Source organism: Taudactylus pleione, unplaced genomic scaffold, assembly GCF_031769625.1.
Source record: "Taudactylus pleione unplaced genomic scaffold, aTauple2 ptg002170l, whole genome shotgun sequence".
NCBI classification, from domain to species: Eukaryota; Metazoa; Chordata; class Amphibia; order Anura; family Myobatrachidae; genus Taudactylus; species Taudactylus pleione.
Genome location: NW_028286564.1, coordinates 134,434 through 160,266, shown reverse-complemented (window position 1 = coordinate 160,266; position 25,833 = coordinate 134,434). Strand labels below are relative to the sequence as shown.

At 39.7% G+C, this 25,833-nt stretch overlaps 1 pseudogene across 1 annotated transcript in view; it reads right to left on the bottom strand.

Moving 5' to 3' along the window:
* Positions 1-550: 550 nt before the first annotated feature.
* Positions 551-25,833, bottom strand: part of LOC148433692 (uridine-cytidine kinase-like 1) — a 143,093-nt pseudogene continuing 117,810 nt past the window's right edge. Inside the window, exons 13-14 of the transcript XR_015876866.1 lie at positions 3,996-4,152; positions 551-2,215 (exon numbers count right to left, since the gene is read on the bottom strand). The product of XR_015876866.1 is annotated as a uridine-cytidine kinase-like 1 (transcript). The remainder of the gene's footprint in view (positions 2,216-3,995; positions 4,153-25,833) is intronic.

Here is a 25,833-nt window from a genome sequence, read left to right as displayed (position 1 = left end):
GGGGTACATTAGGGTTAGGCACTAACCCAGGAGGGTTAGTGTGCGGGGAGGGGGGGTTAGGTACCACCGGGGGGGGAAGTTAGAATAAGGCACCACTGAGGGTGAGGGTTTGGGGGCTGGGGAGAGGAGGGTTACGGTACTTACCAGGCCCAGTCGGGATCTTCAGCGTCTGCATTTCATACCCAAACCCCCTATAGATGGTCTATATCAGTGCACCCCTAACAGTGCATGTTCTTTAAATCTCCCAGTTGGTCCTAGTGAGATCTTTATAATATAATTTTACTTGGGCTGCATGTTTTATACTATTACGGTTGAGGTCATGGCCTGGGGGGGCTTTCAGGCAACCGGAAACCCCCCTCTGTTTGCCTATGAATAAGAGCACAGCCCGATATCGCAACAATTTACCAACTGGTGCGGTATATAGATTGTGTGTTTCAGTGTCCACCTTGTGTAACCCCTTCTAACCATGCCCCAGCCCTAATAGAATGGCTGATGACTGCGATATCTCCTTCCATCTATGTATGTGAATGGTTAATAAGTAGCTGAGATATTACTTAAAACAATTTTATTACAGAAAGTTGCTGGGCTGGAGGAAAGTCATTAGGCTTCTATCTCCAGCCAGACAAAGGCAAAGCCCTACAGCAGAGCTGTACATGGAACATTTATCCCTGAACATTGCTGTATGTTGGGGTGAGAGTACCCAGCTATCACCTGTCAGTGTGGTTCCTTATACTGAGACTGGAACATGGAACTCAAACACTACAATATTGTACTCATTGTCAGAGAGGAAGTGACGTATCTCTGTGTGCCGGTCACTGTCAGAGAGGAAGTGACGTATCTCTGTGTGCCGGTCATTGTCAGAGAGGAAGTGACGTATCTCTGTGTACCCGTCATTGTCAGAGAGGAAATGACGTACATCTCTAGGAGCCGGTCACTGTCAGAGAGGAAGTGACGTATCTCTGTGTACCGGTCATTGTCAGAGAGGAAGTGACGTATCTCTGTGTACCGGTCATTGTCAGAGAGGAAGTGACGTATTTCTAGGAGCCGGTCATTGTCAGAGAGGAAGTGATATATATCTGTGTACCGGTCATTGTCAGAGAGGAAGTGACGTATCTCTGTGTACCCGTCATTGTCAGAGAGGAAATGACGTACATCTCTAGGAGCCGGTCACTGTCAGAGAGGAAGTGACGTATCTCTGTGTGCCGGTCATTGTCAGAGAGGAAGTGACGTATCTCTGTGTACCGGTCATTGTCAGAGAGGAAATGACGTACATCTCTAGGAGCCGGTCACTGTCAGAGAGGAAGTGACGTATCTCTGTGTGCCGGTCATTGTCAGAGAGGAAGTGACGTATCTCTGTGTACCGGTCATTGTCAGAGAGGAAGTGACGTATCTCTGTGTGCCGGTCATTGTCAGAGAGGAAGTGACGTATCTCTGTGTACCGGTCATTGTCAGAGAGGAAGTGACGTATCTCTGTGTACCGTCACTGTCAGAGAGGAAGTGACGTATCTCTGCGTACCGGTCATCGTCAGAGAGGAAGTGACGTATCTCTGCGTACCGGTCACTGTCAGAGAGGAAGTGACGTGTCTCTGTGTAGCGGTCATTGTCAGAGAGGAAGTGACGTGTCTCTGTGTACCGGTCATTGTCAGAGAGGAAGTGACGGATCTCTAGGAGCCGGTCATTGTCAGAGAGGAAGTGACGTATCTGTGTACCGGTCATTGTCAGAGAGGAAGTGACGTATCTCTAGGAGCCGGTCATTGTCAGAGAGGAAGTGACGTATCTCTGTGTACCGGTCATTGTCAGAGAGGAAGTGACGTATCTCTGTGTACCGTCACTGTCAGAGAGGAAGTGACGTATCTCTGTGTACCGGTCATTGTCAGTCTGTTACTGTAAAACCAGAGACCTGTCATTGTCAGACTGTTACTGTATAACCAGAGACCTTCACTGTCAGACTGTTACTGTATAACCAGAGACCTGTCATTGTCAGACTGTTACTGTATCACCATGTCTGACATATGGAGGGAATGAGTTACATGTGTAGTATTTAGAAACCAGATAATTCAGCTCCAGCTTCAAGATTTTCAGGAGTTAGCTGAGTGATAAATACAGAGGTGCAGAGTAATGTACAGTACACGGATGGTACATAAACACTGCTAATAGTCCATGCTGCACCAGTCAGAGGGAGCGTCAGTGCCAAAGAAACGGTCCCCAAAATTACCTGCAGAGAGAAAATATCAGGTCAGAAATACCATAATATAATGCGTACAGGTCACGTCACCCACTGCCGTAACTGGACACTAACAGCTCAAATATCATATATAGCCCTGTGATTCTGCCCCTCCCACTGCAGGGTGACACAGAGAGGAGCTATGAGACATGGAGACTGCCCCTCCCACTGCAGGGTGAAACAGAGAGGAGCTATGAGACATGGAGAACGCCCCTCCCACTGCAGGGTGACACAGAGAGGAGCTATGAGACATGGAGAACGCCCCTCCCACTGCAGGGTGACACAGAGAGGAGCTATGAGACATGGAGAACGCCCCTCCCACTGCAGGGTGACACAGATAGGAGCTATGAGACATGGAGAACGCCCTGTCGAAGCTGCATAATTGGCTGAGACAAGACCAGTTTAAAATTGTATCGCAGCGACGCCATCTTGCGACTGGCCGGAAGACGCCATTTTAGAAAATGAGATCGCAAGATGCCATTTTGCGAATGGCCGCCTAAGCGCCATTTTAGATAAACTTTCACTTTAGTACATGTGGCGATATTACTATTAGCAACATGCGATTGCATCTTTCACCATTTCTCATACACACATTAATACGCACAATTGCGCTGTTAACTAGTCGCATCATCTGCCCCAAATTAAGTAGCGTCCTTATATCAAACCCCGCATACTCACACATTACATATTCACACGTAAGGTTTAATAAGCTTTAAAGTATAAGATTTAAGTTGGTTCAGTTAGTATAAATGCTGTGAAATAAAGATATTTGGTAACTAAGGTTTTATACATGCTAAGAAAGCCGTGTTTGGTTTCGTACTGATGCGTACTCTTTCAACAGAATTCCGGTACTATCGGTGTGGAGATCGCATCATGCATTCTCAACTTATGGACCGCAGAGACTACAAGCAACAAAATGTATAACTGTTAGGATTTTGTATGGGGGCGAGAGGGCAGACACTCCCAGTTGTTAGAGGCTGGGTGAGTCTATTTGAACCAGCCTGTTAAACTCTCTGTAACAAATGCTTCCTCCCTGGGTACCAATGACATCAGCAACAAACTTCTCTATTGTCCGGTCTATTCTGGTGGGGTATAAATATGTCTGCTCTAACACTGGGTCTTAGTCTTCGTCCTGAATGCTGATAGACGAGGGGTTTCTTGCTGATGCCTAACATCTGGTCCGGAAGCGCTGCGTATGTATACTGTACTTGGGTCTGTATAGTTCCTTTGCGCAGAATTGTGTCTGGATCAATAGCGTGTAACTGACTGTTCTTTTACTTGAATAATACTTTGTGCTTTGGAACCACAGATTCCAGGTCTTAAGTCTTTATTTATTGTATAACTGCGTACGCAAATTAGCGTCATCTTTAGAAGGTATAGGCAGGATATTAGAAGGTATAGGAAGGAGTGTATAGAGGTTCTGATCCAGTATCGTTAGCCCCTCCCACTGCAGGGTGACACAGAGAGGAGCTATGAGACATGGAGAACGCCCCTCCCACTGCAGGGTGACACAGACAGAGAGGAGCTATGAGACACGGAGACTGCCCCTCCCACTGCAGGGTGACATTTACATGAGGTAGCTATGAGAGAAAGAGAGCATGGTTACAGGACAGGAGTTTGGGGTTAAAGGGGTGGTGGGAAGGCTTGGGGAAGGAGGGGATAGAGGACAGGAGGGCCGGGTTAGAGGACTGGTGGGAAGGCTTGGGATATGGAGGGGTTAGAGGACAGAAGGACGGGGTTAGAGGACAGAAGGGCGGGGGCTCATTCTCACCGATGCCTGGGATGATATGAAACTCCTGGTTGACGCGCTTATCCACAGCTGTGGTAATGATACGCACTCGCGGGAACGCATACGCCACAGAGTGTACTCCCATTTCTGCCATCAGCAATGACAACAAGAAGATCTTCTCCTCCTGGACATCATGATCCTGCACACAGAGACATGTATGAAGCATGGAGTACACATGTATGTTACCAGTGTAATCTCTGCATTGTACATATAGGTTCTGTATGTACCAACAAGCCCCTCGTCAGTCAGTGCTGAGGTTCCACCTACAAGAAAGCGGCAATGCCGCGGCCCATGCCGGCAGCCGAGTAATGACTAGAGACCAGGACGGCAGAAACCTGGTGCTAGCACATGGGGTAGGGATATCATGGGCGCAATCACGTTTATATGATATAGTAATGATAAGGTGCCAGGCTAGCGTTACCGTCTCTCCTCCATTCCCACCTCACCGTCACTCACACAAAGTGCAGCACTTCTCCGTCCCATCCCTCTGAGGCAGCAGAACAATACGAAGCACATCCCCGATATCCATCTCCAGACCAGGTGGGAGCATCTACAGTAACAATAAGCAGCGACTGTGCTGGTACCCGCGCTGCAGAGCGCTAACGTGTCAGGAACAGCTTTATGGTAAATGCTTTGTTTTCGGACAATCCCTCTTCTATACACCGTGTGCCCTCAGCGTTCAGCAAATGAGGTGACCCCTGTATGTTACCTTGTTACAATATAGCAACTAAAAAAATTAGAGTTATGGTAAAACTTGCCCTGGTTAACTCGCTTTCTTAGTCCATAGGGTCCACAGGGAAGACTATGGGGTGTAGGTGGGATTTGGAGGACCGGACAACAACAGCAAAGCTTTTCAAACCCAGGATGCTTCGGTTCTTCCCCCTATACCCCGCCTGAGGGCAACTCAGTTTGGTTAACAAGCCCAAGGCCGGAGCAGAAGAGGAGAGATGGAAGACTGGTACACTGAGGAATCACACTCACACAGAGGAGGAAACAAGTGACCAAGAGAAGAAACCCAGAGAAGCCAGGTGTGTCAGGGTGGGTGCCCTGTGAACCATATGGACTTCGAAGATAATTAACAAGGGTAAGTTTTACCATAACTTATTTTCTTCTTCAGGGTATATAGTTGTTCAAGGACGGGGGATGCTCCTGAGCTGAGAGGAGAACCCTGCGCCCGTAGAAAGCATCCTGGGAGGCAAATGTATCAAAGGCATAAAACCTAAGAAAGGTGTGGACAGAAAACCAGATGGCCGCCTTGCATAGCTGTCAGCAGAGGCGCCATGCTGGGCTGCCCACAAGGGACCCACAAAGCAAGTAGAATGAGCAGATACTGTAGCTGGAACAAGAAAGCCAGTCTCAGTGTAAGCTTGTGAGATAGTCATGCAAAGTCATCTGGCCAGAGTCTGTTAGCTGGCCATCCCTTCTTAAGGAATCCATATAAGATGAAGATGGAGTCTGATTTCCTGATGGAACTAGTGTGGTCCACGTGGATCTGCAGCGCACCTGCCGAAAGGTCTCGTGATTGAAAGGCTGAAACCACAATTTCCTCATTAAGTTGGAAACGAGAAACCACCATGGGAAGGAAGCTTGGGCATGTTCTAAGAACAGCTCTGTCCTGAGAAAGAATAAAAAGGAGGAGTGACATGAAAGCGTCCCTAAATCAGATACCCTAGGGGCAGATGCTATAGCCAGAAGAAGTCTTCGCAGTGAGCCACTTGACATCCACTGATTTCAGGGGTCGTGGAGAACTACTGACAAATTCCACGTAGCCACAGGAGGGACAAGGGAGGTTGTATACGTAGAACACCTTGTAGGAAGGTGTGAACATCCGGTAGAGGAGCAATTCTGCGCTGGTACCAGATGGACAGAACAGAGACGTGCACTTTCAGAGAGGCCAGGCGGAGTCCAAGATCCTATCCAGCCTGAAGAAAGGCAAGTATTCTAGAAACCTTAAAAACTTGAGGGTCATAGTTTCTAGCAGCACAATTGGAAATATTTATGCCATATCTGGTGATAAATTCTGGATCACAAAGCTACAAAATCCCTTAGGAAAGATGTCTCAAGAGCCAAGCCATTAAAGATAGACGGGCAAGATCCGGATGTAGACAGGGACCCTGAGACAACAGGTCTAGTCATAAAGAGGAAGTTGAAGAGGAACATCTATGGAGAGACTTTGAAGATCGGAGCACCAATTGCGTCTGGGCCAAGACGGAGCTACCAACAGAACTGTGCCCCCTTCCTGTTTGAATTTCCGAAATACCCGAGAAAGAAGGGATATTGGAGGGAATTGGCAAGCCAAATGGAAGGTTCACCTCACAGATAATGGCCGCCTTGGGGTCATAATTCCAGCATATACAGGATCAGTGATCACACCGAGCCATTAGATGCAGCAGTAGGATCATTATGTCTGAGCTGAATGCTTTTGTTTCAGATGTGGGCTCCATTCCAGAGTATGGGAGCAAGTCCGGGAGAGCAGCAGAAGAACCTAGCACAGCCCTGGACATAAATACACTGGATAGTGTATTATTATATGGTATTAATAATTAACCCTATTCAGGGTCTATAGCAGTGCGTCCCTAACAGTGCATGTTTTTTAGATCTCCTAGTTGATCTACAGGTATATTTATTACTGGCTGACACATGTTAAAATGCTAATTATTTCATTTGTGATACTGAGAAGAACATGCAGTATTAGTAAAATTCTATTATATTACTTTATTTATTGTGGTCATGGTGTGGGCAGGGGAGGGAGGTTTCCAAGTAAACGGAACCCCCCCCTGCGTTTGCCTATGACTATGAATACACAGTATGTGAACATCTAAGAACTTATTATTGATCTGCATGAGAAATGTGCGTCTATAATATGATTTTTAGCATCCAACACTATAGATAGATTAAAATAATAATGTAATAGGTCAGTGGTGTGCTGTATTAGATATAATAATGTAATAGGTCAGTGGTGTGCTGTATTAGGTATAATAATGTAATAGGTCAGTGGCGTGCTGTATTAGGTATAATAATGTAACAGGTATAATAATGTAATAGGTCAGTGGTGTGCTTTAACATGTATATTAATGTAATAGGTATAATAATGTAATAGGTCAGTGGTGTGCTGTAACAGGTATAATAATGTAATAGGTAAGTGGTGTGCTGTAACAGGTATAATAATGTAATAGGTCAGTGGTGTGCTGTAACAGGTATAATAATGTAATAGGTCAGTGGTGTGCTGTAACAGGTATAATAATGTAATAGGTCAGTGGTGTGCTGTAACAGGTATAATAATGTAATAGGTAAGTGGTGTGCTGTAACAGGTATAATAATGTAATAGGTCAGTGGTGTGCTGTAACAGGTATAATAATGTAATAGGTAAGTGGTGTGCTGTAACAGGTATAATAATGTAATAGGTCAGTGGCGTGCTGTAACAGGTATAATAATGTAATAGGTATATAATGTAATAAATAAGTGGTGTGCTGTATTAGGTATAATAAAGTAATAGGTCAGTGGTGTGCTGTAACTGGTATAATAATGTAATAGGTCAGTGGCGTGCTGTATTAGGTATAATAATGTAACAGGTATAATAATGTAATAGGTCAGTGGTGTGCTGTAACAGGTATAATAATGTAATAGGTACAATAATGTAATAGGTAAGTGGTGTGCTGTATTAGGTATAATAATGTAATAGGTCAGTGGTGTGCTGTAACAGGTATAATAATGTAATAGGTCAGTGGTGTGCTGTAACAGGTATAATAATGTAATAGGTATAATAATGTAATAGGTAATGGTGCGTACACACTAGACGATATGCTCCCTGAGCGATATCATGTAGTGTGGTCCCCGGCAGGCTGTGCTCAATGTCGTTCATGACATTGAGCACAGCCGCTGAACGATATCCTTAACGATATCGTTCAGCACCAGGCTCTCTCCCCCATTCCCTGACATGCAGCAACCAGACGAGATCGTCAGGTTGGCCTGCATGTCAGCCCGATGAACAATGATGACGACGACCCGCGGGAACGCGCGTCGTCGTTATCGTTCATCTTTTTGGGGTTAAAAATGGACGATAAAGTGGACGACTGAACGATAACGATATCGTTATCGTTCAGTCGTCCACTTTATCGCCCAGTGGGTCAGTGGTGTGCTGTAACAGGTATAATAATGTAATAGGTCAGTGGTGTGCTGTATTAGGTATAATAATGTAATAGGTCAGTGGCGTGCTGTAACAGGTATAATAATGTAATAGGTCAGTGGTGTGCTGTAACAGGTATAATAATGTAATAGGTATATAATGTAATAGGTAAGTGGTGTGCTGTAACAGGTATAATAATGTAACAGGTATAATAATGTAATAGGTCAGTGGTGTGCTGTATTAGGTATAATAATGTAATAGGTCAGTGGCGTGCTGTAACAGGTATAATAATGTAATAGGTCAGTGGTGTGCTGTAACAGGTATAATAATGTAATAGGTCAGTGGCGTGCTGTAACATGTATAATAATGTAACAGGTCAGTGGTGTGCTGTAACAGGTATAATAATGTAACAGGTATAATAATGTAATAGGTCAGTGGTGTGCTGTATTAGGTATAATAATGTAATAGGTCAGTGGCGTGCTGTAACAGGTATAATAATGTCATAGGTCAGTGGTGTGCTGTAACAGGTATAATAATGTAATAGGTCAGTGGCGTGCTGTAACAGGTATAATAATGTAATAGGTCAGTGGTGTGCTGTAACAGGTATAATAATGTAATAGGTCAGTGGCGTGCTGTAACATGTATAATAATGTAACAGGTATAATAATGTAATAGGTCAGTGGTGTGCTGTAACAGGTATAATAAAGTAATAGGTAAGTGGTGTGCTGTAACAGGTATAATAATTTAACAGGTATAATAATGTAATAGGTCAGTGGTGTGCTGTATTAGATATAATAATGTAATAGGTCAGTGGTGTGCTGTAACAGGTATAATAATGTCATAGGTCAGTGGTGTGCTGTAACATGTATAATAATGTAACAGGTATAATAATGTAATAGGTCAGTGGTGTGCTGTAACAGGTATAATAATGTAATAGGTATAATAATGTAATAGGTCAGTGGCGTGCTGTAACAGGTATAATAATGTAATAGGTCAGTGGTGTGCTGTAACAGGTATAATAATGTAATAGGTCAGTGGTGTGCTGTAACAGGTATAATAATGTAACAGGTATAATAATGTAATAGGTCAGTGGCGTGCTGTAACATGTATAATAATGTAACAGGTATAATAATGTAATAGGTCAGTGGCGTGCTGTAACATGTATAATAATATAATAGGTCAGTGGTGTGCTGTAACAGGTATAATAATGTAATAGGTAAGTGGTGTGCTGTATTAGGTATAATAATGTAATAGGTCAGTGGTGTGCTGTAACAGGTATAATAATGTAATAGGTAAGTGGTGTGCTGTAACAGGTATAATAATGTAATAGGTAAGTGGTGTGCTGTAACAGGTATAATAATGTAATAGGTATATAATGTAATAAATAAGTGGTGTGCTGTATTAGGTATAATAATGTAATAGGTCAGTGGTGTGCTGTAACAGGTATAATAATGTAATAGGTCAGTGGCGTGCTGTATTAGGTATAATAATGTAATAGGTATATAATGTAATAAATAAGTGGTGTGCTGTATTAGGTATAATAATGTAATAGGTCAGTGGCGTGCTGTAACAGGTATAATAATGTAATAGGTCAGTGGCGTGCTGTAACATGTATAATAATGTAATAGGTCAGTGGTGTGCTGTATTAGGTATAATAATGTAATAGGTCAGTGGCGTGCTGTAACAGGTATAATAATGTAATAGGTCAGTGGTGTGCTGTAACAGGTATAATAATGTAATAGGTCAGTGGCGTGCTGTAACATGTATAATAATGTAACAGGTCAGTGGTGTGCTGTAACAGGTATAATAATGTAACAGGTATAATAATGTAATAGGTCAGTGGTGTGCTGTAACAGGTATAATAATGTAATAGGTCAGTGGTGTGCTGTAAGAGGTATAATAATGTATAAATAAGTGGTGTGCTGTAACAGGTATAATAATGTAATAGGTAAGTGGTGTGCTGTAACAGGTATAATAATGTAATAGGTCAGTGGTGTGCTGTAAGAGGTATAATAATGTATAAATAAGTGGTGTGCTGTAACAGGTATAATAATGTAATAGGTCAGTGGTGTGCTGTAACAGGTATAATAATGTAATAGGTCAGTGGCGTGCTGTAACATGTATAATAATGTAACAGGTATAATAATGTAATAGGTCAGTGGCGTGCTGTAACATGTATAATAATGTAACAGGTATAATAATGTAATAGGTCAGTGGTGTGCTGTAACAGGTATAATAATGTAATAGGTCAGTGGCGTGCTGTAACAGGTATAATAATGTAACAGGTATAATAATGTAATAGGTCAGTGGCGTGCTGTATTAGGTATAATAATGTAACAGGTATAATAATGTAATAGGTCAGTGGTGTGCTGTAACAGGTATAATAATGTAACAGGTATAATAATGTAATAGGTAAGTGGTGTGCTGTAACAGGTATAATAATGTAATAGGTAAGTGGTGTGCTGTAACAGGTATAATAATGTAATAGGTAAGTGGTGTGCTGTAACAGGTATAATAATGTAATAGGTCAGTGGTGTGCTGTAAGAGGTATAATAATGTATAAATAAGTGGTGTGCTGTAACAGGTATAATAATGTAATAGGTAAGTGGTGTGCTGTAACAGGTATAATAATGTAATAGGTCAGTGGTGTGCTGTAAGAGGTATAATAATGTATAAATAAGTGGTGTGCTGTAACAGGTATAATAATGTAATAGGTCAGTGGTGTGCTGTAACAGGTATAATAATGTAATAGGTCAGTGGCGTGCTGTAACATGTATAATAATGTAACAGGTATAATAATGTAATAGGTCAGTGGCGTGCTGTAACATGTATAATAATGTAACAGGTATAATAATGTAATAGGTCAGTGGTGTGCTGTAACAGGTATAATAATGTAATAGGTCAGTGGCGTGCTGTAACAGGTATAATAATGTAACAGGTATAATAATGTAATAGGTCAGTGGCGTGCTGTATTAGGTATAATAATGTAACAGGTATAATAATGTAATAGGTCAGTGGTGTGCTGTAACAGGTATAATAATGTAATAGGTATAATAATGTAATAGGTAAGTGGTGTGCTGTAACAGGTATAATAATGTAATAGGTCAGTGGTGTGCTGTAACAGGTATAATAATGTAATAGGTATAATAATGTAATAGGTAATGGTGCGTACACACTAGACGATATGCTCCCTGAGCGATATCATGTAGTGTGGTCCCTGGCAGGCTGTGCTCAATGTCGTTCATGACATTGAGCACAGCCGCTGAACGATATCCTTAACGATATCGTTCAGCACCAGGCTCTCTCCCCCATTCCCTGACATGCAGCAACCAGACGAGATCGTCAGGTTGGCCTGCATGTCAGCCCGATGAACAATGATGACGACGACCCGCGGGAACGCGCGTCGTCGTTATCGTTCATCTTTTTGGGGTTAAAAATGGACGATAAAGTGGACGACTGAACGATAACGATATCGTTATCGTTCAGTCGTCCACTTTATCGCCCAGTGGGTCAGTGGTGTGCTGTAACAGGTATAATAATATAATAGGTCAGTGGTGTGCTGTATTAGGTATAATAATGTAATAGGTATATAATGTAATAGGTAAGTGGTGTGCTGTATTAGGTATATAATGTAATAGGTAAGTGGTGTGCTGTAACAGGTATAATAATGTAATAGGTCAGTGGTGTGCTGTAACAGGTATAATAATGTAATAGGTCAGAGGTGTGCTGTAACAGGTATAATAATGTAATAGGTCAGTGGTGTGCTGTAACAGGTATAATAATGTAATAGGTCAGTGGTGTGCTGTATTAGGTATAATAATGTAATAGGTCAGAGGTGTGCTGTAACAGGTATAATAATGTAATAGGTCAGTGGTGTGCTGTATTAGGTATAATAATGTAATAGGTCAGTGGTGTGCTGTTAGAGGTATAATAATGTAATAAATAAGTGGTGTGCTGTAACAGGTATAATAATGTAATAGGTAAGTGGTGTGCTGTATTAGGTATAATAATGTAATAGGTCAGTGGTGTGCTGTAACAGGTATAATAATGTAATAGGTCAGAGGTGTGCTGTAACAGGTATAATAATGTAATAGGTAAGTGGTGTGCTGTATTAGGTATAATAATGTAATAGGTATAATAATGTAATAGGTCAGTGGTGTGCTGTAACAGGTATAATAATGTAATAGGTCAGTGGTGTGCTGTAACAGGTATAATAATGTAACAGGTATAATAATGTAATAGGTCAGTGGTGTGCTGTATTAGGTATAATAATGTAATAGGTCAGTGGCGTGCTGTAACAGGTATAATAATGTAATAGGTCAGTGGTGTGCTGTAACAGGTATAATAATGTAATAGGTCAGTGGCGTGCTGTAACATGTATAATAATGCAACAGGTATAATAATGTCATAGGTCAGTGGTGTGCTGTAACAGGTATAATAATGTAATAGGTCAGTGGTGTGCTGTAACAGGTATAATAATGTAATAGGTCAGTGGCGTGCTGTAACATGTATAATAATGTAACAGGTATAATAATGTAATAGGTCAGTGGCGTGCTGTAACAGGTATAATAATGTAATAGGTCAGTGGCGTGCTGTAACATGTATAATAATGTAACAGGTATAATAATGTAATAGGTCAGTGGTGTGCTGTAACAGGTATAATAATGTAATAGGTAAGTGGTGTGCTGTAACAGGTATAATAATTTAACAGGTATAATAATGTAATAGGTCAGTGGTGTGCTGTATTAGATATAATAATGTAATAGGTCAGTGGCGTGCTGTAACAGGTATAATAATGTAATAGGTCAGTGGTGTGCTGTATTAGGTATAATAATGTAATAGGTCAGAGGTGTGCTGTAACAGGTATAATAATGTAATAGGTCAGTGGTGTGCTGTATTAGGTATAATAATGTAATAGGTATATAATGTAATAAATAAGTGGTGTGCTGTATTAGGTATAATAAAGTAATAGGTCAGTGGTGTGCTGTAACAGGTATAATAATGTAATAGGTCAGTGGTGTGCTGTAACAGGTATAATAATGTAATAGGTCAGTGGTGTGCTGTATTAGGTATAATAATGTAATAGGTCAGTGGCGTGCTGTAACAGGTATAATAATGTAATAGGTCAGTGGTGTGCTGTAACAGGTATAATAATGTAATAGGTAAGTGGTGTGCTGTAACAGGTATAATAATGTAATAGGTAAGTGGTGTGCTGTATTAGGTATAATAATGTAATAAATAAGTGGTGTGCTGTAACAGGTATAATAATATAATAGGTCAGTGGTGTGCTGTAACAGGTATAATAATATAATAGGTCAGTGGTGTGCTGTAACAGGTATAATAATGTAATAGGTCAGTGGCGTGCTGTAACAGGTATAATAATGTAATAGGTCAGTGGGGTGCTGTAACAGGTATAATAATGTAATAGGTCAGTGGTGTGCTCTATTAGGTATAATAATGTAATAGGTCAGTGGCGTGCTGTAACAGGTATAATAATGTAATAGGTCAGTGGTGTGCTGTAACAGGTATAATAATGTAACAGGTATAATAATGTAATAGGTCAGTGGTGTGCTGTAACAGGTATAATAATGTAATAGGTCAGTGGTGTGCTGTATTAGGTATAATAATGTAACAGGTATAATAATGTAATAGGTCAGTGGTGTGCTGTATTAGATATAATAATGTAATAGGTCAGTGGCGTGCTGTAACAGGTATAATAATGTAATAGGTCAGTGGTGTGCTGTAACAGGTATAATAATGTAATAGGTATATAATGTAATAAATAAGTGGTGTGCTGTATTAGGTATATAATGTAATAGGTAAGTGGTGTGCTGTAACAGGTATAATAATGTAATAGGTCAGTGGTGTGCTGTAACAGGTATAATAATGTAATAGGTCAGTGGTGTGCTGTATTAGGTATAATAATGTAATAGGTCAGTGGCGTGCTGTAACAGGTATAATAATGTAATAGGTCAGTGGTGTGCTGTAACAGGTATAATAATGTAATAGGTAAGTGGTGTGCTGTAACAGGTATAATAATGTAATAGGTAAGTGGTGTGCTGTAACAGGTATAATAATGTAACAGGTATAATAATGTAATAGGTCAGTGGTGTGCTGTAAGAGGTATAATAATGTAATAAATAAGTGGTGTGCTGTAACAGGTATAATAATATAATAGGTCAGTGGTGTGCTGTATTAGCTATAATAATGAAATAGGTCAGTGGTGTGCTGTAACAGGTATAATAATGTAATAGGTCAGTGGTGTGCTGTAACAGGTATAATAATGTAATAGGTATATAATGTAATAGGTAAGTGGTGTGCTGTAACAGGTATAATAATGTAATAGGTCAGTGGTGTGCTGTAAGAGGTATAATAATGTAATAAATAAGTGGTGTGCTGTAACAGGTATAATAATGTAATAGGTCAGTGGTGTGCTGTAACAGGTATAATAATGTAACAGGTATAATAATGTAATAGGTCAGTGGTGTGCTGTATTAGGTATAATAATGTAATAGGTATATAATGTAATAGGTAAGTGGTGTGCTGTAACAGGTATAATAATGTAACAGGTATAATAATGTAATAGGTCAGTGGTGTGCTGTAACAGGTATAATAATGTAACAGGTATAATAATGTAATAGGTCAGTGGTGTGCTGTATTAGGTATAATAATGTAATAGGTAAATAATGTAATAGGTCAGTGGTGTGCTTTAACAGGTATAATAATGTAATAGGTCAGTGGTGTGCTTTAACAGGTATAATAATGTAATAGGTCAGTGGTGTGCTGTATTAGGTATAATAATGTAACATGTATAATAATGTAATAGGTCAGTGGTGTGCTGTAACAGGTATAATAATGTAATAGGTCAGTGGTGTGCTGTATTAGGTATAATAATGTAATAGGTCAGTGGCGTGCTGTAACAGGTATAATAATGTAATAGGTCAGTGGTGTGCTGTAACAAGTATAATAATGTAATAGGTCAGTGGTGTGCTGTAACAGGTATAATAATGTAATAGGTCAGTCGTGTGCTGTAACAGGTATAATAATGTAATAGGTCAGTGGTGTGCTGTAAGAGGTATAATAATATAATAGGTCAGTGGTGTGCTGTAACAGGTATAATAATATAATAGGTCAGTGGTGTGCTGTATTAGGTATAATAATGTAATAGGTATATAATGTAATAGGTAAGTGGTGTGCTGTATTAGGTATATAATGTAATAGGTAAGTGGTGTGCTGTAACAGGTATAATAATGTAATAGGTCAGTGGTGTGCTGTAACAGGTATAATAATGTAACAGGTATAATAATGTAATAGGTCAGTGGTGTGCTGTATTAGGTATAATAATGTAATAGGTAAATAATGTAATAGGTCAGTGGCGTGCTGTAACAGGTATAATAATGTAATAGGTCAGTGGCGTGCTGTAACATGTATAATAATGTAACAGGTATAATAATGTAATAGGTCAGTGGTGTGCTGTATTGGGTATAATAATGTAATAGGTCAGAGGTGTGCTGTAACAGGTATAATAATGTAATAGGTCAGTGGTGTGCTGTATTAGGTATAATAATGTAATAGGTATATAATGTAATAGGTAAGTGGTGTGCTGTAACAGGTATAATAATGTAATAGGTCAGTGGTGTGCTGTAACAGGTATAATAATGTAATAGGTAAGTGGCGTGCTGTAACAGGTATAATAATGTAATAGGTCAGTGGTGTGCTGTAACAGGTATAATAATGTAATAGGTCAGTGGTGTGCTGTAACAGGTATAATAATGTAATAGGTCAGTGGTGTGCTGTAACAGGTATAATAATGTAATAGGTCAGTGGTGTGCTGTAACAGGTATAATAATGTAATAGGTATATAATGTAATAAATAAGTGGTGTGCTGTATTAGGTATAATAATGTAATAGGTCAGTGGCGTGCTGTAACAGGTATAATAATGTAATAGGTATATAATGTAATAGGTCAGTGGTGTGCTGTATTAGGTATAATAATGTAATAGGTCAGTGGCGTGCTGTAACAGGTATAATAATGTAATAGGTCAGTGGCGTGCTGTAACAGGTATAATAATGTAATAGGTCAGTGGCGTGCTGTAACATGTATAATAATGTAACAGGTATAATAATGTAATAGGTCAGTGGTGTGCTGTAACAAGTATAATAATGTAATAGGTCAGTGGCGTGCTGTAACAGGTATAATAATGTAATAGGTCAGTGGTGTGCTGTATTAGGTATAATAATGTAATAGGTCAGTGGTGTGCTGTAACAGGTATAATAATGTAACAGGTATAATAATGTAATAGGTAAGTGGTGTGCTGTAACAGGTATAATAATGTAATAGGTCAGTGGTGTGCTGTAACAGGTATAATAATGTAATAGGTCAGTGGTGTGCTTTAACATGTATATTAATGTAATAGGTCAGTGGTGTGCTGTAACAGGTATAATAATGTAATAGGTCAGTGGTGTGCTGTATTAGGTATAATAATGTAATAGGTCAGTGGTGTGCTGTAACAGGTATAATAATGTAATAGGTCAGTGGTGTGCTGTAACAGGTATAATAATGTAATAGGTATATAATGTAATAAATAAGTGGTGTGCTGTATTAGGTATAATAATGTAATAGGTCAGTGGTGTGCTGTAACAGGTATAATAATGTAATAGGTCAGTGGTGTGCTGTAACAGGTATAATAATGTAATAGGTCAGTGGTGTGCTGTAACAGGTATAATAATGTAATAGGTCAGTGGTGTGCTGTAACAGGTATAATAATGTAATAGGTCAGTGGTGTGCTGTAACAGGTATAATAATGTAATAGGTAAGTGGTGTGCTGTAACAGGTATAATAATGTAATAGGTCAGTGGTGTGCTGTAACAGGTATAATAATATAATAGGTCAGTGGTGTGCTGTAACAGGTATAATAATATAATAGGTCAGTGGTGTGCTGTAACAGGTATAATAATGTAATAGGTAAGTGGTGTGCTGTATTAGGTATAATAATGTAATAGGTATATAATGTAATAGGTAAGTGGTGTGCTGTAACAGGTATAATAATGTAATAGGTCAGTGGTGTGCTGTAACAGGTATAATAATGTAATAGGTCAGAGGTGTGCTGTAACAGGTATAATAATGTAATAGGTAAGTGGTGTGCTGTAACAGGTATAATAATGTAACAGGTATAATAATGTAATAGGTCAGTGGTGTGCTGTATTAGGTATAATAATGTAATAGGTCAGTAGCGTGCTGTAACATGTATAATAATGTAATAAATAAGTGGTGTGCTGTAACAGGTATAATAATATAATAGGTCAGTGGTGTGCTGTAACAGGTATAATAATATAATAGGTCAGTGGTGTGCTGTATTAGGTATAATAATGTAATAGGTATATAATGTAATAGGTAAGTGGTGTGCTGTAACAGGTATAATAATGTAACAGGTATAATAATGTAATAGGTCAGTGGTGTGCTGTAACAAGTATAATAATATAATAGGTCAGTGGTGTGCTGTAACAGGTATAATAATGTAATAGGTCAGTGGTGTGCTTTAACATGTATATTAATGTAATAGGTATAATAATGTAATAGGTCAGTGGTGTGCTGTAACAGGTATAATAATGTAATAGGTCAGTGGCGTGCTGTAACATGTATAATAATGTAACAGGTATAATAATGTAATAGGTCAGTGGTGTGCTGTAACAGGTATAATAATGTAATAGGTCAGTGGTGTGCTGTAACAGGTATAATAATGTAATAGGTATATAATGTAATAAATAAGTGGTGTGCTGTATTAGGTATAATAATGTAATAGGTCAGTGGCGTGCTGTAACATGTATAATAATGTAACAGGTATAATAATGTAATAGGTCAGTGGTGTGCTGTAACAGGTATAATAATGTAATAGGTCAGTGGTGTGCTGTAACAGGTATAATAATGTAATAGGTCAGTGGTGTGCTGTAACAGGTATAATAATGTAATAGGTAAGTGGTGTGCTGTAACAGGTATAATAATGTAATAGGTAAGTGGCGTGCTGTAACAGGTATAATAATGTAATAGGTCAGTGGTGTGCTGTAACAGGTATAATAATGTAATAGGTCAGTGGTGTGCTGTATTAGGTATATAATGTAATAGGTCAGTGGTGTGCTGTAACAGGTATAATAATGTAATAGGTCAGTGGTGTGCTGTAACATGTATAATAATGTAACAGGTATAATAATGTAACAGGTATAATAATGTAATAGGTCAGTGGTGTGCTGTAACAGGTATAATAATGTAATAGGTCAGTGGTGTGCTGTATTAGGTATAATAATGTAATAGGTATATAATGTAATAGGTAAGTGGTGTGCTGTAACAGGTATAATAATGTAATAGGTCAGTGGTGTGCTGTAACAGGTATAATAATGTAATAGGTAAGTGGTGTGCTGTATTAGGTATAATAATGTAATAGGTCAGTGGTGTGCTGTAACAGGTATAATAATGTAATAGGTCAGTGGTGTGCTGTAACAGGTATAATAATGTAATAGGTCAGTGGTGTGCTGTAACAGGTATAATGTAATAGGTCAGTGGTGTGCTGTAACAGGTATAATAATGTAATAGGTCAGTGGTGTGCTTTAACATGTATATTAATGTAATAGGTATAATAATCTAATAGGTCAGTGGCGTGCTGCAACAGGTATAATAATGTAATAGGTCAGTGGCGTGCTGTAACATGTATAATAATGTAACAGGTATAATAATGTAATAGGTCAGTGGTGTGCTGTAACAGGTATAATAAAGTAATAGGTCAGTGGTGTGCTGTAACAGGTATAATAATGTAATAGGTCAGTGGTGTGCTGTAACAGGTATAATAATGTAATAGGTCAGTGGTGTGCTGTATTATTTATAATAATGTAATAGGTCAGTGGTGTGCTGTAACAGGTATATTAATGTAATAGGTATAATAATGTAATAAATAAGTGGTGTGCTGTAACAGGTATAATAATATAATAGGTCAGTGGTGTGCTGTAACAGGTATAATAATATAATAGGTCAGTGGTGTGCTGTAACAGGTATAATAATGTAATAGGTATGTGGTGTGCTGTATTAGGTATAATAATGTAATAGGTAAGTGGTGTGCTGTAACAGGTATAATAATGTAATAGGTCAGTGGTGTGCTGTAACAGGTATAATAATGTAATAGGTCAGTGGTGTGCTGTATTAGGTATAATAATGTAATAGGTCAGTGGTGTGCTGTAACAGGTATAATAATGTAATAGGTCAGTGGTGTGCTGTAACAGGTATAATAATGTAATAGGTATATAATGTAATAAATAAGTGGTGTGCTGTATTAGGTATAATAATGTAATAGGTCAGTGGTGTGCTGTAACAGGTATAATAATGTAATAGGTCAGTGGTGTGCTGTAACAGGTATAATAATGTAATAGGTCAGTGGTGTGCTGTAACAGGTATAATAATGTAATAGGTCAGTGGTGTGCTGTATTAGGTATAATAATGTAATAGGTCAGTGGTGTGCTGTAACAGGTATAATAATGTAATAGGTCAGTGGTGTGCTGTAACAGGTATAATAATGTAATAGGTATATAATGTAATAAATAAGTGGTGTGCTGTATTAGGTATAATAATGTAATAGGTCAGTGGCGTGCTGCAACAGGTATAATGTAATAGGTCAGTGGTGTGCTTTAACATGTATATTAATGTAATAGGTATAATAATGTAATAGGTCAGTGGTGTGCTGTATTAGGTATAATAATGTAATAAATAAGTGGTGTGCTGTAACAGGTATAATAATATAATAGGTCAGTGGTGTGCTGTAACAGGTATAATAATATAATAGGTCAGTGGTGTGCTGTAACAGGTATAATAATGTAATAGGTATGTGGTGTGCTGTATTAGGTATAATAATGTAATAGGTCAGTGGTGTGCTGTAACAGGTATAATAATGTAATAGGTCAGTGGTGTGCTGTAACAGGTATAATAATGTAATAGGTCAGTGGTGTGCTTTAACAGGTATAATAATGTAATAGGTCAGTGGTGTGCTGTAACAGGTATAATAATGTAATAGGTCAGTGGTGTGCTGTATTAGGTATAATAATGTAATAGGTCAGTGGTGTGCTGTAACAGGTATAATAATGTAATAGGTCAGTGGTGTGCTGTAACAGGTATAATAATATAATAGGTCAGTGGTGTGCTGTATTAGGTATAATAATGTAATAGGTAAGTGGTGTGCTGTAACAGGTATAATGTAATAGGTCAGTGGTGTGCTTTAACATGTATATTAATGTAATAGGTCAGTGGTGTGCTGTATTAGGTATAATAATGTAATAAATAAGTGGTGTGCTGTAACAGGTATAATAATATAATAGGTCAGTGGTGTGCTGTAACAGGTATAATAATATAATAGGTCAGTGGTGTGCTGTAACAGGTATAATAATGTAATAGGTATGTGGTGTGCTGTATTAGGTATAATAATGTAATAGGTCAGTGGTGTGCTGTAACAGGTATAATAATGTAATAGGTCAGTGGTGTGCTGTAAGAGGTATAATAATATAATAGGTCAGTGGTGTGCTGTAACAGGTATAATAATGTAATAAATAAGTGGTGTGCTGTAACAGGTATAATAATGTAATAGGTCAGTGGTGTGCTGTAACAGGTATAATAATGTAATAGGTCAGTGGTGTGCTGTATTAGGTATAATAATGTAATAGGTAAGTGGCGTGCTGTAACAGGTATAATAATGTAATAGGTCAGTGGTGTGCTGTAACAGGTATAATAATGTAATAGGTCAGTGGTGTGCTGTATTAGGTATAATAATGTAATAGGTCAGTGGCGTGCTGTAACAGGTATAATAATGTAATAGGTCAGTGGTGTGCTGTAACAGGTATAATAATGTAATAGGTCAGTGGTGTGCTGTATTAGGTATAATAATGTAATAGGTCAGTGGCGTGCTGTAACATGTATAATAATGTAACAGGTATAATAATGTAATAGGTCAGTGGTGTGCTGTAACAGGTATAATAATGTAATAGGTCAGTGGTGTGCTGTAACAGGTATAATAATGTAATAGGTCAGTGGTGTGCTGTAACAGGTATAATAATGTAATAGGTCAGTGGTGTGCTGTAACAGGTATAATAATGTAATAGGTCAGTGGTGTGCTGTAACAGGTATAATAATGTAATAGGTCAGTGGTGTGCTGTAACAGGTATAATAATGTAATAGGTCAGTGGCGTGCTGTAACAGGTATAATAATATAATAGGTCAGTGGTGTGCTGTAACAGGTATAATAATGTAATAGGTAAGTGGTGTGCTGTATTAGGTATAATAATGTAATAGGTAAGTGGTGTGCTGTAACAGGTATAATAATGTAATAGGTATATAATGTAATAAATAAGTGGTGTGGTGTAACAGGTATAATAATAAAAGGATAAAGCTTTAAGCGATCATCCTGGGTGTCAGGGATGATAAAGATGAAGTTATAACTGGCTAAGTGATGTGCAAGATAGACTAGTAAAATGTTAAATTGATTAAATGTTTAAGACTGATTTTGTTTCCATGTCTATTTATTTGATCTTTTTGGTGATGTAGCTTCAGGCCATACATTTGCCATAGGGAAAGGATCCCCTAAGTTTTCATTGTCTTTTGGGATTCTTCATATAATGGGTTTGGAGCAATCTATCACTTAGATTATTGGCTCTCCACCATCCTGATCAGAAGGACTGGCCAATGTCCTTGGATCACTTTTTGAAGATCTTTCCATTGCTTACAGAAGTTGGTTACGTACCGTATACTTGGGAGAGCCTCCTTTTGTTTGTTTGTGGGAGAGATGAGGGTTTCCCTATTAATCTTACAGGCATGATATATTGCTGATGTCATAGTTTTTCTGCTATTACCCTTGTTTAGCAGCCTGCTCGTGAGTTCTTCACTCTACTCTTGATATGTTCTACCCATGGTACAATTTCTCCAAAGTCTCAGAAATGCTCCATTGGGTAAATGTCTGATGATTGGTGGGAAATGATGGGTTGTTTTTTTGTGCCTCAGAGTGTTACTTGCTGAATCCTTCCTGTATAGTTCAGTCAATAGATGACTTTCATCATTAACATAATGATATAGGTCCAGCAAGGTGACAGACTGTTAAGTGAGTTAGTCAGAGGTTGAAATTATTTTCATTCAAGAGTTGACTAAACACCACAAGGTCTTCTCTTTCGCCTGCCAAATCATCAGTATATCATCAATATACCTTAGCCATGATATTACTTGGCTCGTGTATTTCTCTTTGACATCATTGAAGACTACTCTCACCATCCGAGAAACAGGTTGTCATATGTGGTCGCACAAGTCGTGCCCATCGCTGTTCCTCGGACCTAGAGATAAAATTTCTCATTGAAAGTAAAATAGTTTCTATGAAGGATAAAGTAGAAAAAGATCTAGGAAAAATTCTCCAAACTCATCCATTCCTTCAGAAAATATCTTACAGCTGCCAAACATGATTGATGACCAATACTCATGTAGAGTGACTCTACATCAAAGGTTAAGTATTGATCGTCCCCAAACTGTATACCACGAGTCTCCCTGAGAACATCACTTGGGTCCTAAATATAATATGGCAGGTTGCAAACATTATGTTGTCTCAGATGCTGATCCCAAAAATATGCTAGCCTGTTCAGAAAGTCCCCTATACCTGATACAAAAGATCTTCACTGGGGAATGTTTCAGGTCTTTGAGCACTCTTTCGCTAACATGTAATGGGTTGGGTTTTGGGATTATTTACCTGTAGAAATGAGTGTTCCTGTTTTGTGAAAGTACCCTTCTTGAATGCCTCATTGATCAGTCTGGTGATAACCATAGTGATGTTATTAGTAGGGTTAAAGATGTGTTTATAGCAGAAGGTTGTATCAGGATCTCTCTTAAATAGAGGCCAAGTGACGACATTACCCCCTTTATCCGAAAGCTTTATGAGTATATTGTTCCATCATTTCATCTAATAAAGAGCCACCCATTCCTGCTGCGACAGATTATCATTATGATCTCTTATTAATCTTCTTGTATAGTGTGTGATGTGCAGTGAGGGAAATGGCTGGGGAGGAACTTGCTAGTATCAAAGCCAGATTTACACATACATATATGAACCCAATAATACATGTGGGCAATATACAAAGGTGCAGCAGTATATCGTTCTGGAAATTTGGTGTTTTGAACAGGGATGTGCGGAAAAGGTAGGCAGGGGAGGCATTGCTTCACCTGCCATACAAATTTTACTACAGAGTTTTGACAATAATACAAAGATATATAGCGTTATGGTAGACTTACCTACATAACTCCTTTTCTTTGAGGTCCATAGGGTCCACAGGGATACCATGGGGATATCATGGTTGGAAGACCAGGCACCAAACAGTTAAAGCTTTGGCTCCCAGAATGCCCTGGGTCCTCCTCCATATATAACCCCGCCCCTAGCCATAGGACTTCAGTTTAGTTAACAAGCCTCAAGGCAGGAGAAGGAAAGAGGAGAGGGAAGAGCAATTGCACACCAAAAACACTCTTACAGAAGATGAGAGAATCCGTGCCTGAAAGAAATTCACCCAATGAAGCCAGTTGCGTCAGGGTGATGCCAAACTTTGTAATAGATGCGGGCAGAAGCAGGCTTCCATGCTCTAAGCATCGTTTGAACAACAGAACTGGAAAATCCCTTCGCTTTTATGATGGAAGATTCAAGAGCCACACCGTCAAAGCTAGACGGGGCAAGTCCCGATGTCGGCAGGGACCCTGCGTTAGCAGATCCTGCCACAGAGGGAGAGGATACAGAGTGTCTACCGACAGATTCTGTGTGTCGGTGAACCAATGACGTCTGGGCCAAGCCGAAGCCACCAGTATTACTGTTCCACATTCATGCTTGAATTTCCTGAGAACACTTGGGAGCACGGAAATTGGAGGAAAGAGATAAGCCAACTTGAAGTCCCATCTTTTTGCCAGTGCGTCCACGAAGGTTGCTGATGGGTCTCTGGACTTGGCTCCGTACCTGGGTACCTTGTGTTTGTGGCGTGACACCATGAGATCTCTCTCTGGTAGACCCCATTTGTTTATCAGGAGTTTAAACACTTCCGGATGAAGAGACCACTCTCCGGCGTGTATGTCCTGGATATTGAGGAAGTCTGCTTCCTAATTGAGTACTCCTGGAATGAATATTGCCGAGATGGCCGGAAGATTACGTTCTGCCCAAATCATAACCTTTGTCACTTCCTTCATGGCTGCATAACTTCTTGTGCCTCCCTGATGATTGAGGTAGGCCACTGTAGTCGTGTTGTCGAACTGGATCTGGACAGGCCTGCACTGGAGCAGGTCCTGTGCCCTGACAAGTGCTCTGTATACTGCTCGTAGTTCCAGAAGGATTATTGGCAGACGACTTTCTCGATTTGTCCACCTCCCCTGGAAGGTGTGATGACCTGTCACTGCTCTCCATCCGCGAAGACTGGCATCCGTGGTGAGGAGAACCCAATTAGGAATTCAGAATGGGCGCCCTGTGTTTAGATGATCCTTTTTTTATCCACCACAGGCGGGAGTGACGAACCTCTGGAGTGAAAAAGATCATCTGGGACTGGATTGTTCCACCTGGAGAGAATCAACCTTTGCAGGGGCCTGGAAAGGAACTGAGAATACTCCACCATGTCGAAGGTCGAAACCATTGATCCCAGCACCTGCATTGCTGAGAGAATGGATACTCTCCGCTTGCGTATAAGCATGTGTATCCGCCTTAATAAGGCCACAATCTTGTCCTCTGGCAGAAACACAATTTGTGCCCGAGAATCTAGAAATGCTCCCAGATGTACCATCTGCTGTGTTGGAGAAAGTGATTTCTTCCAATTGATGATCCAGCCGTGCTTTTGTAGGCAAGCTATGGTCAGTTGAAGATGCTGTTGCAAACCGGAGTCCGTGCCAATATCAGAAGGTCGTCCAGATATGGCAGTAGTCTGACTCCCTGACAACTGAGATAAGTCGTCATGACTGACATTATTTTGGTAAATACCTGGGGAGCCGTAGAAAGGCCAAAGGGTAAAGCCTGAAATTGGTAATGTTGCTGAAGGACAACAAACCATAAAAATTGCTAGTGGGATGTGACAGAGATATGGTAAGAACTTACCCTTGTTATCTCTCTTTCTTCGAAGTCCATAGGGTCCACAGGGTTGACCTTGGGGTATAGGTTGGGAACCAAATCCGGACCCCACGCAGTTAAAGCTTTCAGCTCCCATTCTCCCTATAACCCCGCCCCCAAGCCAGCGGCACCTCAGTTTGTTAGTAGCCAAAGGCCTGAGGAAAGAAAGAGAAGACTGGATCACTCAAGAACCATACTCACAAAGAAGGAGTCGGGAAACCGGTGACCAGTAACAGCCCATATGATGCCAAGTGCATCTCAGGGCGGGTGACCTGTGGACCCCTATGGACTTCGAAGAAAAAGAGATAATAAGGGTAAGTTCTTACCATATCTCTCATTTTCTTCTTCAGGGTCCATAGGGGGTCCACAGGGTTGACCTCGGGGATGTCCCAAAGCAGTCCTTGTAAGGGTGGGGACGCTCCTGTGCTGAGAGGAGAATCTGTCGGCCAAAGGAATCATCCTGAGAGGCAAAGCAATCCAATGTATAGAACCTTAAAAAAGTCTGGACAGATGACCACGTGGTCACCTTGCAAGGCTGAACAGCCGAGGCACCACAGCGAGC